At 44.6% G+C, this 14,451-nt stretch overlaps 1 long non-coding RNA gene across 6 annotated transcripts in view; it reads left to right on the top strand.

The window, feature by feature from the left end:
- LOC139041385 (uncharacterized) overlaps window positions 1–14,451 on the top strand; it is a 460,406-nt gene that overhangs the window by 164,965 nt on the left and 280,990 nt on the right. For all 6 annotated transcript variants that reach the window (XR_011496440.1, XR_011496439.1, XR_011496435.1 and 3 more), the window contains one exon: window positions 2,851–2,931. This is a non-coding gene — a long non-coding RNA (uncharacterized lncRNA). The remainder of the gene's footprint in view (window positions 1–2,850; window positions 2,932–14,451) is intronic.

Here is a 14,451-nt window from a genome sequence, read left to right as displayed (position 1 = left end):
TTATTTCTTTTTCTTGCCTGATTACTCTGGCTAGGACTTCCAATACTATGTTAAATAAGAGTGGTGACAGTGGACATCCTTGTCTGGTTCCTGTTCTTAGAGGGATAGCTTTCAGTTTTTCTCCCAATTCTATTTTCTTTGACCCAACTTATTTACCTTGCTTACTCAAGCAGGATTTGACCAATTACCTAAATTAAAACTTTTTCTGTTAGATTTTACTGTTTGGTGCAAAGTTATGTGATTCACTTTCTATTTTAAGCCAAATCATGCTTATTACCTGGTCCTTGTACTTTAGCATGATCCCCAGCGATGCACAACAGTTCTCTGCAAGGGGGAATCCTTACCCTCCCCACCCTCAACCCCCTTCCAAGGCTGACATCCACTTCTCCGCCACCCAACCAAGATTAGGTCATTCAAATAGAACTTAAGGGAATACTGTCTGGATACATTTAGGCACAGAGTGGAACAGGGGATTGAGCCACACCTTAAATTCGTAGGCAAGCCAATCAAGAGATGTATCATCTTTGTTTTGAGATTGCTGGTTCTCAGAAGTGATAACATCATCCAGGGAGGGTAAAGTTGTGTGGGAGGAAGGAGGAAGGCTGGGAAAGGATTAATGGCTTGTCATCTGTGTGCCAGGCATCATACCTGTGTCATCTTGTTTAGTTCTCGTGACAAAACTTATGAGGTACTGCATTTACACAGGAGTGAGTAAGTGACTTGTCCCATGTCTCAGATAGTTATTAAGTAGAAGAGCCAATATCTTAACCAAGTCTGCCTCCAAGGCCCACACTTTTCCTAGAATCCTACAGGGAGGAGAACGAGGAATTTAGAACAAATTTCTTAGGATTCCTTCTATTGGATGACATTAGGAGATGTGTCTATATACCTAAATATATCTCTCTATAGTTTTTCTATCTTTTAAAAATGGGGAATACCCCTTGAAGAACTTAAAATTTATTTTTAAAAACAAAAGACTTTAAAAAATTGGTAACTATCCACTAAATTATGAGCTGGTTTATATAAGCAATTTTAAGCAGAGGTTGGGAAAGATAGTCAAGAATGGTCCAAACCTATGGCAAGTCAAATTTATCCTTATAAGTAAAAAAACAATATATAATATCAGAACCAGCCAGATGTGAGGGTGAGTTCTGGCTGCTACTGACAAGCTGAGTGGCCTAAGACAAGTTCCCAAACCTTTCTGGGGCTCTTTCCTCAGGTGTAAAACAAGAATAATAACCCCTGCTTTGGGGAGTTGGCAATTATTTAGTGCAGTGAATTGTCAACAGAGGTTAATTCCTTCCTTTCCCAGAATTCCTCGCGTTTCAGAAGTAAGTCTTCTAATGACGGTAAAGCGTGAAGAGCCATTTGGTAGGACACCAGAGGAGGGCAGAGGATGAACCAGCTGTGCTTCCTGTGAAGTTTCCTTTAGGGGATGATTTCTGCGCCACGGACTCATCCGGCACCTAGCTTTCTCTTTGCTTTCCCTTTTCCTGGCCATCTTTTTGGTCCATTACACCACCTCTGTAGAAGCTGAGCAGAGAAAAGAGACAAATCAATAGATCAACATTGCTCTATTTCAGCCACCCTGAGGGAAGGTTCGGTGGACAGGAGTTTTATATGTTTCCCTGAACATCTTGGACTGTGTAGGTTTCCCTTTTACACTCTTGTCCTCACCTCCATCCCAAGCTGCGTGAACCTCTCTGACATCTGCTGACTTCTTGTCCCCACAAACTGGGGGATGGAGCTGGCTCCACTGGATAGACCCTCGACTCTGATGTGGGAAGGATTTAGCACCCCAGCCAGGTACACAACTCCTCCCACATAAGGCTGGTAGAGTCTCTTACGTGTCTCTGGGCGTCTGGCCTGTGGCTTTCTGGCACTGGGCCTTCAGGGTAAGACCAGTGCCCATGTCGAGTCCAGTTCAGGCTTGGACTCAGGCAGAGCAAGAACAGGCAGGCAAGGGTTCTGTGGCATGTGCCATCTGCCTCCTCCAGGACTCCTCACACTTTGTTCTGCGCCCCAACCATTTTGACTGCTCATGGCTCCTGAGCAGTCACACCTCACTGCCTGAAATCCTTTCTCCCGCTCTCTTGCCAGGCTCCAGCTCATTCTTCACAGCTCAGCTGGGCATTACCATCTCTAGGATGCCTTTCCTACCTCCTTCCTGGCCCGTCTAGGTAAGGCAGCTTGCTCCGAGGCTCCTTGGAACTAGATCTCACCTTTTCTTGGATTTCATCACACTGCATTATGAGAGTCTGTTGATGCCTTAAAAGAAGGGGTTGCAGCTTGTCAGTCCTAGCCCTCTCTCTCTTTGTGTTTCTGAACCTGACCCTCATTCTTCTCCCCTGCTATTGTCATCCACTGACATCCTCCTCTTCTTTAGCCAGGACTATTGTCGTACTCTCTTATCTACTCTCCAAACCAACCCCACAGTGTCCTTCTAGAATGCAAATATGACTGGGTCACTCCTTTTATAAAGCTTTCATGGGCTCCCTTATGCCCACAGAAGGCTGCACTAGCCCGTCAGGTTGGGTTGCACCAGAAGCAGACCCTCAGACAAAGAACAAAAAGCAAATACTTTATTTGGGAGATGAAGGGAACATGAGAGAGGATGGGCACCCGAGACAGGGAAGGGAAGGCAGGCAATACAGGGTGTTAGTGAGCAGATTACTACTGTGGACGCTCGGAGCTCAATCCTGCAGGGTGCCTGAGAGACTGTAGAATGTGCCTCAGCGATGTCAACAAAGGGTTATAAACCCGAGTTTTCTCCCAAAATTCCCACTGGTCATTTGCTGTGTGAGCTCCCAGGGCTATTAATAACCTGACACTCTGGTCTGTCCTGCACAGGGGCCCAGCAAGCTCCAGTGGCCAGAGGATGCCTTAGGCAACGAGGGCAGGTGCCTGCAGGAAGAAGATGTCTGTGGAACGGTGAGTGTTGAGGGGCAGTGGGAGGAGCACTGACAGGACCCCCCACAGCCTGGCTGGTAAGGCCTTGCGTGACTCAACCATTTCCCACCTCCCAGCTCCTCCACCTGCATCAGTCCTTGTGCTCCAGCAGCCCTGCTCTGCTTGCGCACCCCAAGTTGGTTTTTTGCCTCCATGCTGTTGCTCAGGATAAGCTTTCTGCTGGGATGCCCTTCTCTTACTTTTCCATCACTTTAACATCTACATATTTGTCAAGATTCAGCATCACCTCCTCCAGGAAGCCTTTCTTGATTAACTCCTTCCCCAACCTGATTTAGATTCCCTTTTGCAACATCTTTCACAGATCTGCTTCCTTTACCACACCATGGGATCTGTGGCACAGGCACCTCATCTGATTCCTCTTAAGTCCCTAGTGGTGAGTGAGCATGTGGCCTGGCACATAGTAGGCACTTACTAAACATGTGTTGGACTGAACTGTGCCTCTAGGGTTCATTGTTTAGTACACAGTTGGGACTCTATATTCGTGTCCTGAATTGAACTGATGTTTGCCCCAGCTGCCTCTTTTCATTGGCAGAGGCAGCAGGAGAATAAAATAGAGTCTTCTCCTACCTCAGGGGGCAGAGGCACTTCACTCTTCTACCCAGAGAGACTAGAGCTGAGCAATGACCAAAGGGAGGCATGGAAACCATAGGAGACAGGAAGCATCAGGGAAATGCACATGCACGTGCACACACAGAGAAATGTGGACAGACGGATCCACAAACCGATGGAGAAAAGAGAGAGAGAGAGCTCAACAGACAGAGTGAGAGGGACTGGATCCAGAAGAAAGGGAAAAAGGATTGAAAGGCAGAGGAATGAATGGAGAGGAAGGAAAAAGAAGAGAGAAAAAGTGAAGAATGGATGGTGGGAGGAGGGAAAGGAGAAAATAAGGTCAAATAATGTGCTAATTGGGAAAGTGAATAAACCCCCCTGGAAAAAGGTTTACCATCTCTCAGGATGGCAGAGATGGGCATTGGAGCTGTAGCTATTTTTCCTTGATGACCCAAAGTGGTGTGTGTAGGGGTGTTGTTGAGTGAGGAGGGTGTGGGGGCTGCGGCTGGTTGTCCTGAGCCACGCGCATAGGCACACATTGGCTGCTATTGTCTGGTGGCACCTCCTTTGGTGGCGAGTGATGTGTGGTATTTGCTGGGCCCTCTCTGAGCCCTCTTTTAGAGGCTCAATCTGCAAGGAATGGAGCAGAGTGGTGCGGTGGCTTCCATGTGCATGCTTTTGGCCTTGTGCTGTGGATATGCTGTGGCTCATGAAAGAATAATGACCCACATCAATTTTTAAAGCTGCCTAATGCTCCTCTGAGCCCAGCTGTCTGAAAGCAGGCAACATGGCTCCCTGGGAAAAGGCCACATGACATGAGTGAGTGTCAGGTCTGCTGCTGCGACTGCTAGTGCCCTGGATCATTTCTTGGTGGGTGTCACAGTGCTGGGGTGGGGAGAGAAATGGTTCATCCCATCATTTGGGTTGGAGGGCAGGAGCTGAGAGAACAGCGCTTTGCAGGAATTCCCTTCTTCCTGAGTTCCGACGTAGACTGGACTCAGGAGCCTCGGAAGAATTTTGAAAAAAGGAGGTTCTTTGATTAAACTCTTTACTACAGATAATTTTCTTCCCTACATATGTTTGATAGTCTCTGTGCCAGTTATTAAGCTATTGTCTCTCAGCTCCAAACCCAACATTCTGCACTCTTCTCAGTGATGCTGGGGGCTCTGCAGACCACATTTCTGCCTTGCCGACTGGCTCTCTGTTAAGCTTTGCCAGTAGGGGGCACAAGAGGGAGAAGGGATTTGCTCCTTCCTGTTTCCTTGCTGTTCTGCCCAGCAGCAAGCACCTCAGCAATGCTTCCTCACCCCAGCAGAGCCGGCTCATTGCCAGAGCAGCAGCTGAATGCAGTTGGTAGTTTTTCCAGCACTCACAGAGCCAGACTCACCCCACCTCCTTGGAGACACGGGCACCAGCCAGGTGGCGTCTCCTCCTCAGAGGCCTGGGTCCTATCTCTGAGGGGCTACTCCTCCAAAATTCTGAGTTTTAACAATTCTAATATCTTTCCAGTGTTCTGCCAACCCCAAGGGCTGTAGAGGTTGACCACCCCGTCCTGGTTTTCCTGGGTTTTGGAGTGCTGAAACTCCCATATCCCAGCAGCCCGCTCAGTCCCAGGCCAATCAGGAAGGACGGTCAGTAGCTGCTTCTTGCACCTGCTACCTCAGTTACCTCACTAGCCATTTTATATCAAGATAACAATTCTTTATAATAAAATGTCTCTGTTCAAATACTGCTATGTTTTCTGTCTCCTGACTGGAACTTGGCGCATCCTCATATGGAATTCTTAGGAAGTGGTGTTAAATCAGAAAGCATTCATTTCTTGTGGGGCAAATCCAAAGCGTTCCACTAAGGAGTATTACCTTGTTTTATTGCTGCTGTTTTGATCACTGTGGCTGTAGCAGCAGCTGCTGTTCGGGCGATAACAATACCTCACCTATGTAGAGCATCTCACAGTTCACAAAACATAGCCGGCCACGTTTCCTGGCTTGCTTTTCACAACAGGTCTGCGGGGTAAATATTATTATCACCACTGAATTCAGAGAGGGGGAGTGACTTGCCCACAGTCATAGTTAGTCACAGATTACTGAGTTTCCAACTAATTTTTTAAAAAACTCCAGTTCTTCCTCTTTTTACCTTGCAGTTTTTCTTGAATTGAATTCAATTGCAGGCAAGCAGTAGTTACCTTCCATTTTCTTTGTTTCTTCCCACCCTGCCTCCCCTGCTCTCCCCCGCAGGCTTCTGAACTTTATCTAGCTCTACTGGATTAAATGGACCACAAGGATGTATGGACTAGGGGAACGAGGCTCTTTGGATCCTACACACTCTGCTGGACAACTCCTTAACGCTGGCAGGTCCAGTGGGACTGCATTTAACCTAAAAGCTTTCTGGAGCCTTGGACTTAGACCTGCTTCACTTAAAAGGCATTTCCCAGAACACTCAAGTTTATTAATACCATAAAACAATCTATGTTAAATAGCTGGATCATTTCACATTCAGAGACATCCCCAGTCTGAACTGCTTTATTTGGATGGTGACTGAAGTATTCCTGTAAATGATTTTGCTGAGTGGCCTTGGGGAGCTTTGCCTGGAAGAGGGAGGTAGGGGGAGCAGTAGGAAGGCAGCTGCGGGCACCTGCCTTCCCACTGTCCAGTGCCACCTGTGTGGTGCCACGGAGAATAGAAACATGCCTGATGTAGTCCCTGCTCTCAGACGGCTTACAGTTTAATTATGAAACTGGAGGCTTCGCTTAAAGATTCTGAAGCAACAATACGATGCTGCAGCCTTGTTCGAGGGGAAGGAGCGCTGTATTTTGAGTTAGAAGACAGGTAGAAGTGAGAAACTTGAGCAAATATCAACCTATCTGATCCTCAGTTTTCTTAACTCTAGAATGGGGATAATAATACTTAATGTCATTGGTTAAGATGTGGTTTTGAAAATATTAGGATCCACAGATGGCCAAATTCTACCTTTTCTATCACCTCTCATGTCCATTGGGTTCTCAAGGAAGTTATCCCCACAATAACAGAATGGGATTCAAAATGGTACTTTATTGTTATCTAAGCAGGTATTCTGAGCCCCTAATGTTACATTACTTATCTATGGCATAGTGGTATTAGATAGTACACATTTATTATCTCACAGTCTCTGTGGGTCAGAAATTGGTGCATGGTTTAGCTGGGTCCTCTGTTTAATATTCTTTCATGAGGTTACAGTCAAATGGCTGACCAAGGCAGGGCTCCAATCTGAAGGCTTGACTGAGCAAGGATCTGCTTGGGCTCACTTATGTGGTTGATGGCAGGATTCAGTTTCTTGCAGGCTGTTAGACTGAGAGCCTCAGTTCCTTGCTGGCTGTTGGCCAGTTTACCTTCAGTTCTTTGTCACAGGCCACTGTGTGTGGCCGCTTGCTTCATCAAAGCCAGCAAATGGGAGGGTCTGTTAGCAAGGTGGAGTAACAATCTTCTAGTCTAATCATGGAATCTTATCACCTTTGCCATATACTGTTGGTTATAGGCAAGTTATAGAGGAGCCCATCATCATTGGGAGGGAAATACACAAGAGTGTAAATATTAAGAGGTGCTGATCACTGGGGGCCATCTTAGAAGCTGCTTACCACGATAGGGCTCTTAGATATAAGCTGGATAGAGCATGTGGCTGGGACTTGAGTTGGTAGGGGACTCCCACATATCCCTCCCTCACTCCACCCTATAAAATCTAAATCTTGGGACCCATTCACTAAGGTGTACCTGTAGAGGGAGATGCAAGCCTCCAAGTGGTCCACTTATCCATCTCAGGCATATTTGGTGAAAGAAAAATGTGGATATGGCACATCTGCCTTAGAGGCCATGCCTAAGGCAGCAGGCAGGAGGAAAGAGTGGAGCCTGGGATCTCACATTTGTGACATAGTAATGAGCCAAATAAATGTTGTGGACTCTGACCAATTAGATTAGTAATTCCCTCACCCTTGCAGGGTTGCCAGCAGTGGGATGAACAGGGGTTGCCTTGTTGAAATCAGAGCTGAGCCTGTTGCATGGTGGCTATGATGCTAAACGGGAGAGTTTATATGACAAGACCAAGTACATTAAACATCATTTTAATATTTAATTTTTAAATGAGTTTTGCACATAAAATAAGCTACAGGATAAGAGATTACTGTGGTCAGAGGGGCCAGGAAAGATCTCATGGAGAAAATTAAATATAAGATACTGATAAACAGAGAGAGGCAAGGTGAGGGGAAAGGTGCAGAGGTAGGGTGCATTCATTTATTCATTTGATGAACATGAATTGAGAGCTGACTCTACGGCAACTCAAACTGAAAATGTGGAGCTAAAAATAACAGTGTGGACAAATGAAGGAGACAGATGGGTGAGCAAATAACTTAACTATACAATGATCCAAGAAACAATTAAAGGAGGTACAGAGTTGAGAAGTAGCCTAGAGGAGTGGAGGGGTTAATCCCACTCAACAGAGGAGGGAGGGAGGAAAGCGATAAAAAACAAGACAGAGGAAACCACACAAATAAGATCTGAGATGTGTCTTGAAGGTGAACGAAGCAGGTTATGGAGGCAATAGATGAGGTCTCAGGTTGGAGGGGAAAGTTTTGTGCAAGAAAAAAGCAGGGGCTGTACTTGCTCTACCCAGTAACAATGATGATCAGGGATCTTGTTGCATCTTCCTTTCCTTTAGCTCTTATATCAGTTAGCTATAGCCGCATAACAAACCACTCCCAAATTAAGTGGCTTAAAACATCAACCATTTATTTTCTTTTTTCAACTTTATTGAGGTATAAGTTATACATTAAAAAACTGCACATATGTAATGTATACAATTTGATGAGTTTAGACATATATAGCTGTGACACCATTGCTACCACAATCCAATAAACATATCCAAAAGTTTAATTTCCTTGTGTCCCTTTGTTTTTTTTGTTGTTATTGTAAGATCGCTTAGCATGAGATATACCCTCTTAACAGATTTTTAAGTGCGCAACACCGTTTTGTTAACTATAGGCACTGTGTTGTACACAGATCTCTAGAACTTATTCATCACGTTTAACTAACTTTATGCGCATTGAGCAACAACTCCCTGTTTCCCCCTTCCACCATCCTCTGGCAACCACCATTCTACTTAGCCGTTTATTTTCCTTTAATTTTGTGGGTTGGCTGAGCTCAGCTGAGAGGTTCTCGTGCTCTAGGTGGTGTTAACTGGGGTCACTCATGTGTCTACATTCAGCTGGAAGCTCAGCTGAGCTATAATGTCCAAGATGGCTTCACTGAGATGTCTGGTGCCTCAGCTTAGGTGTCTAGAATGGCTGGCAGCTGGCTAGGCCTCAATCTCCAGATGGCCCCTCATCACATTTCTATATAGCTGCTGGATCCTAAAAGGGTGAAAGTGGGAAATGTATGTCTCTTGAGATCTGGACTCCAGAATTTGTATAACATCACCTTGTCATATTCCATTGATTGGAACAGGTCACAGGGCAGATTCAACGTTAGGGGAATAGATTCCACCTCTTGATAGGAGGAATGGCACATGTATACTGGGATGGGCAGATCACCGGCTGCCATCATTGCAGACAATCTACTGCAGCTGCACACTTATCCTGGTACTTGATGTAAAAAGCAAGATTCAGCATTAACCATGCAGCAGGTGAGGTCATTCAAGCAAATGGAAGGCGTCCTCTAGAGGGTTGAAGGCTCTGCCAGCTCTCAGAGGCCTATATTCCCACTGAAAGTCATGACGTTTTTGCCACAGAATCTGCCAGTCCTGGCTCAAGGAAGATAAGTAAAAGCTGCTTGCTTCGTTCTAGATAGGATGTTTTATTTATCTTTGAGAAGTAAGCCAGAAGTGGAATGCTGTCAGGATTTGAAAACGTTTCTTTAAATTTGATGTGCTTAAATCCAAAGAAAGGGAAGGAATTTTGCTTCATCAGTAAAGCTTCAATCTCCTTGATGAGCAGATGCAACACAAACCGAAAACAAAAGGCATAATATTACCATGGTGATGGCTAATTGTGGTGAACCTGCACCTATCAGTTCACAGCGACACAAATAACACTCGGGTAGGCTAAAGTGCTAAGACACAGAAAGTATTGTTCTGTTTGAAATGTCGTGAAAATCAGTCTTCTCTGATTAGAATAACATTACAAATACTAGCAAATTAAATATTGTTTAATGGTGAATAGGAAAAGGAAATCATTTTCCCCAACGCTATTTGAGAATCTGGTTTAGTGTTACAGTGCAAGGGACTGCAATATGGTTGGGATGCTCTGTACTCGAGAGAAATTTTAAATAACGTATGATTTTTGGGGTCCTCTTATCTCGTTCTCAGCAGCTTTTTTTGCATTGGCAGCCTCTTTCCTGGATGCCCAGACATCTTCTCAGTAACTGAAATTGTGGGAGGAACTACAGGGAAAACAAAAAGACAGATCCTGTTTTTAAGGAGAAATATGAAGCCGAACCTTATGGTCATAATCAGGAGGCCTCAACACCTGCCAACTTTGGGCAAAAGATTTCCTTCTGTGAAACTTAATTTCCTCATGTGTAAAATTGGGAGAATATGTACCTTGAATAAGATGATGGATGTAAAGCTTCCAGAACATAACAGTTGTTTAATGTCAATAATATTAGAAAAGGCCTGTGTACATGAAATGATGGTCGAGTCAGGAAGAAAGACACCATAGTGATCAGCTAAACTGTGGTTTGAATTCTGTTATGGAAAAATTCAGCAAAGGCGATGGGGCTTCCTGAACAGGGGGAGGCTTGAGCTGGGCATAGCAGTGGAGCAGACGGAAGGTGCTGAGAGGCTGTTCCTGTGAGGCATCTCATGAGGGAAGGAGTGGAGGCAGAAACAGGCATGTTGGTGGGCAAGGGGGAGACTTAAATGATTTGCATGAAAGAAATGGTGACCAGTTTTGGGGCCTCGACAGGGAGGGCTATGAAACCCAGGCAGAGGAGTGTACGTAGTGAGGAGGCTGCAGCTCTGAACCACCTTAGGAGACTGCACATATTCCCAATTATTTTATGTTTGTGTGATGCGCTCTTTTTCCTCCTTGAATCCATTTCAGTTCCCTTTTTTCCGTCTTTTTCCAAATCACACTTTCATCTTCACTCTATAGTGTGCTGTTTACTTCCAAGTGCAATTAAAAGACTGGGCCAAAAAGCAAATAGAGCACATCTTGCCAACTCTACCTGCAAAATGCATTGTGTTTGCTTAACTGTGACTCAGATTTGGAACGACCTGAAAAGGAAAGGGCAATAATGTTTGGGTGCTGACAGCACCATCCATTACCTTGCTGGGAGCCAAGAAAGGGAGCCAGTGGAACGGTTTGAGCAAGGATGAACCAGGAAGCAAACGGTAACTCAAGATTGATAATAATTCCTCTTGCCTGCGTTGTGATTTACAAGTGCGTAGAATGCTCTCACAGCCAGTAACTTATGTAATTTTTAGGACAACCCTAGGAGGTTGTTAACAAAAACGTTGCTGTCCTTATTTTACACGTGAGGGAGCTGAAATAGAAAGAAATAGAGGGCTTGCCCAAAGTTGCTCAGTAAGTAAAGGGTGAAGGCAAATGGAGGCTCGGGATGTTCGTCACATTCACCTATCAAACATCTGTTCTGTGTTTACTGCTCTTGACATCCCTGCTCCCTTCACCCCCATCCTAGTGGTAGACTGGAAGATGCTGGATTAGGGAGTAAGTAATTGGGAAGCCAGTCAGAAGTCTACTTTGGTGACTCAAATATGAGGTGAGGAGGGACTGCATGATTCTAGACCTTTGCTCTCTCTCTCCTGATCCCTGTGGGCATTGTTTCAGTCTCCCACGTGGCTCCCTTTCTTCCTTCCACTCCTTAAGCATTGACATCTCCCAGTGCTTGGCTATTGTCTCTATTCTCTTCTCACTCTTCGTTCTGGCAAGGTATGCCATTCTCCACCATAGCTTTTATCGTCAATTCTGAATCCACATCTCCAGCCCAGACCCATCTCCCAAAATCAAGATCCACTTAAGGCCACTCTCTTGACTCACAAGTCCCACCCCCTCTCTTTGTCTCAGGGATCATAGGAACCCTTTATTCCTTCCCTCTCCTCAATCCTAAATTCTCCCTCTCTAGTGAATCCTTCTCATTCATATTTAAAATATTCATTTGTTCCACTAAAAAATTAAAACAAAAATCCTTTCCCCAAATTTTCTTTGAATCTACTTCCTTCTACAATTACAACCCTACTTTTCTTCACTCCTTCACAAGCAAAATTTTCTAGAGTGTTTTATATGCTTACTGTCTCCATTTTCAGCTCCCATTCATGCTTCTCAACCCACTCCAATCCTTGCCCCTATCACCCCACCATAATAGCTCTTGCTAGGATCTGCAAGGACCTCCATATCACTAAATCTAGAGACGTTTTCTGTGTTCACCTTATGAGTCTCATCAGCAGAAATCAACCTGGTGAACCACTCCATTATTCTCACAACATTCCTACCTCAGCTGCTGTGATGTGCCACTCTCCTAGTTTTCCTTCTACGTTTTTGGAGGCTCTTTCTCTTTTTTTCCTTTGCTCATTCTCCAATGAAAAATGATTAAACGGTTCAACTCCATGCCTTCTCTCCTCACTCTATACATGATAAACTACATTCAAGTCTTCAGTGACCACCTATACAGAGGCAATTTTCTCATTTACAAATCTAGCCTACATGTTTCTTCTGATCCCCAAGTCTGCACAGTTTACTTATTAACAAACTTGTTAACAAACTTCTCTCCTTGGATGACTTCAAGAGTCCTCAAACATAACGTGTCCAAAAGTGAACTCATAGTTTTTCTTTTCAAATATGGTGCTCCTTTAATGTTGCCTATCCCAGTGAATGGACTTTCAATAAATTTAAGTCTGAACCTCTTCATGTCTGCCTTGACTACTCCAGTCTTGGACACCATATTCCATCCCAGCCATCACCATACTTCCCAAGAAGCTCTTGAATCCATCCACTTTGCCCTACTTCCACTGCAGCCACCAAGTCGTAGTTGTGTCTTGCTTGATTACGGAAAAATCTCCTAACTGGTTTCTCTGGTTCACTCTTGTCCGCCTCAGTTCATTTTTATACTAAACTGGAAGTGACCTTTTATTATCTCAGTCTTTGCTAAAAGCCCTTCAATATTTCAAAGCACTCTTTGAATAAGTCCTTCACATGCTCCACTCCATCATTCATCTCTTACCTACCTCTGCAGACTCATCTTGCACTGTTCTCTTCCTTCTTTCTACTCCAGCTCCTTCCTCCCTCAAGGTTTCTGCACAATTTCCTCATTTACATAGATTTCTCACCCACTCCTCACTTATTTAACTCTTCCTTGTCTTTGCACACCTAGCTCAGCAGTGGCTTTCACAGAGGTGCTTCCTTGACCTACTATAGTGGTCCCCCATTCATATGCCTTTATAGTCCCAGCTTTGTTCCCTATGTAACCCTTTTCAGGGTTTGCAATTCTGTATTTACGTGACTGTTTGTTTAATAATGGTCTTCCACATTTGACTACCTGCTTCATGAGAATAAGACCTGGTGACTGTTTTCACATACATTGGATCCCAGGACCTAGCAGAGTGCCTGATGCATAGTAGGCAGTCAGCAAATACTTGTTGAGTATGAAATACAGTCACGCGCTGCATAATGATGTCAATGATGGACTGCATATACGGTCCCGTACGATTAGTACCATATAGCCTAGGTGTGTAGTAGACAATACCAGCTGGGTTAGGTAAGTACGCTCTATGATGTTTGCACAATGACAAAGTTACCTAACTACACATTTCTTAGAATCTACCCCTGTTGTTAAGTGACCCATGACTGTATATACAGCTAGATTTTGGTCACCTTCACACGAATGAGTATCTTGAAGGCATGCCTCAAACTGAACTCAGCCTTTCTCCCTTAACCTGTACCCTTCCCTCCTTAACCTGGAATTCCCCATTTAAGTGAACGGCCTAGCCGTCCACCCACTCACCCCACTAGAAATGTGCATATTGTCCTTGTTTCTTCCACTTCCCGTCACGTTTAGCTGCTACAGTCCTATAGATTCTGTCTCCTTAGTATCGCGTGTACTGTGTGCCCTTCTGCTGGACCTCACCTTGCCTGTCTTAGCGAAGAGCTTCTCTTGCTTGAAACATTGCAACAGTTTCTAATTTGTGTTCCTGACTCCAACCTTGCCTCCTAATTCCCTTTTCCTTTCACTGTTGGAGTCATCTTTCTGAAATACTAATATGCACCTTGTTTCCTTCTCAAAGTTTCAATAGCTTCTATTTGGGTGAAAGATAAAATCTAAACTCTTTAGCATTCCTTTTATGCTAACTGTTGCTAGCAAGTCTAGAGTCTCCTTTTCCTCTTTTTCCCTCCTCTCTTCCCTCTCTTTGTTCCTGACACACTGATGCCCTTTCTGTAGCCCTCAAATGTTGCCAGGCTTGCTTGTACCAGTGTGTTTTTGTTCATGCTCCTCATTCTTCTTAGGATGATCTCCTTGCCCACCTATCCTTCTAGCTCAGCAGCCTGACATCACCTCCTTCTTCTGGGAAGCCTTTCTTGCCCCTCCTTAGGCAAATTGCACACTGCTTATTTTAGGTTCCCAAAACACTTTTTATGCACCTGTTCTAAAGAAAGTACCTATTTCTGAGCTCGGATTCCTAGTAGAAGGGTGTCTGCAATGCTTAGCAGTCATGCCTGGCTGCCACTCAATAAATGATTTTTAAATATATGGATATGTTTTCATCAAATGAGGTAATAGGTTGTCAGCCACAGCTACCCACCCACTTAGACTAATTTATGTAAACAGAATTTATGGTAAGGCTCCCAGGAAATCCCCTGAAATCCAATTGTAGGCAGCACAGCTGGACTTCACAGAGTATTAGGAAGCTGTCAGGCAGCTGCTCTCTTTCTTTCTCTTTCTCTGGAGCTTCATTCTT

The sequence above is a fragment of the Equus asinus genome, chromosome 21 (assembly GCF_041296235.1).
Source record: "Equus asinus isolate D_3611 breed Donkey chromosome 21, EquAss-T2T_v2, whole genome shotgun sequence".
In the NCBI taxonomy this organism is placed as follows: domain Eukaryota; kingdom Metazoa; phylum Chordata; class Mammalia; order Perissodactyla; family Equidae; genus Equus; species Equus asinus.
The sequence above is the reverse complement of the archived record's forward strand: the minus strand, read 5'-3'. Positions and strand labels throughout refer to the sequence as shown.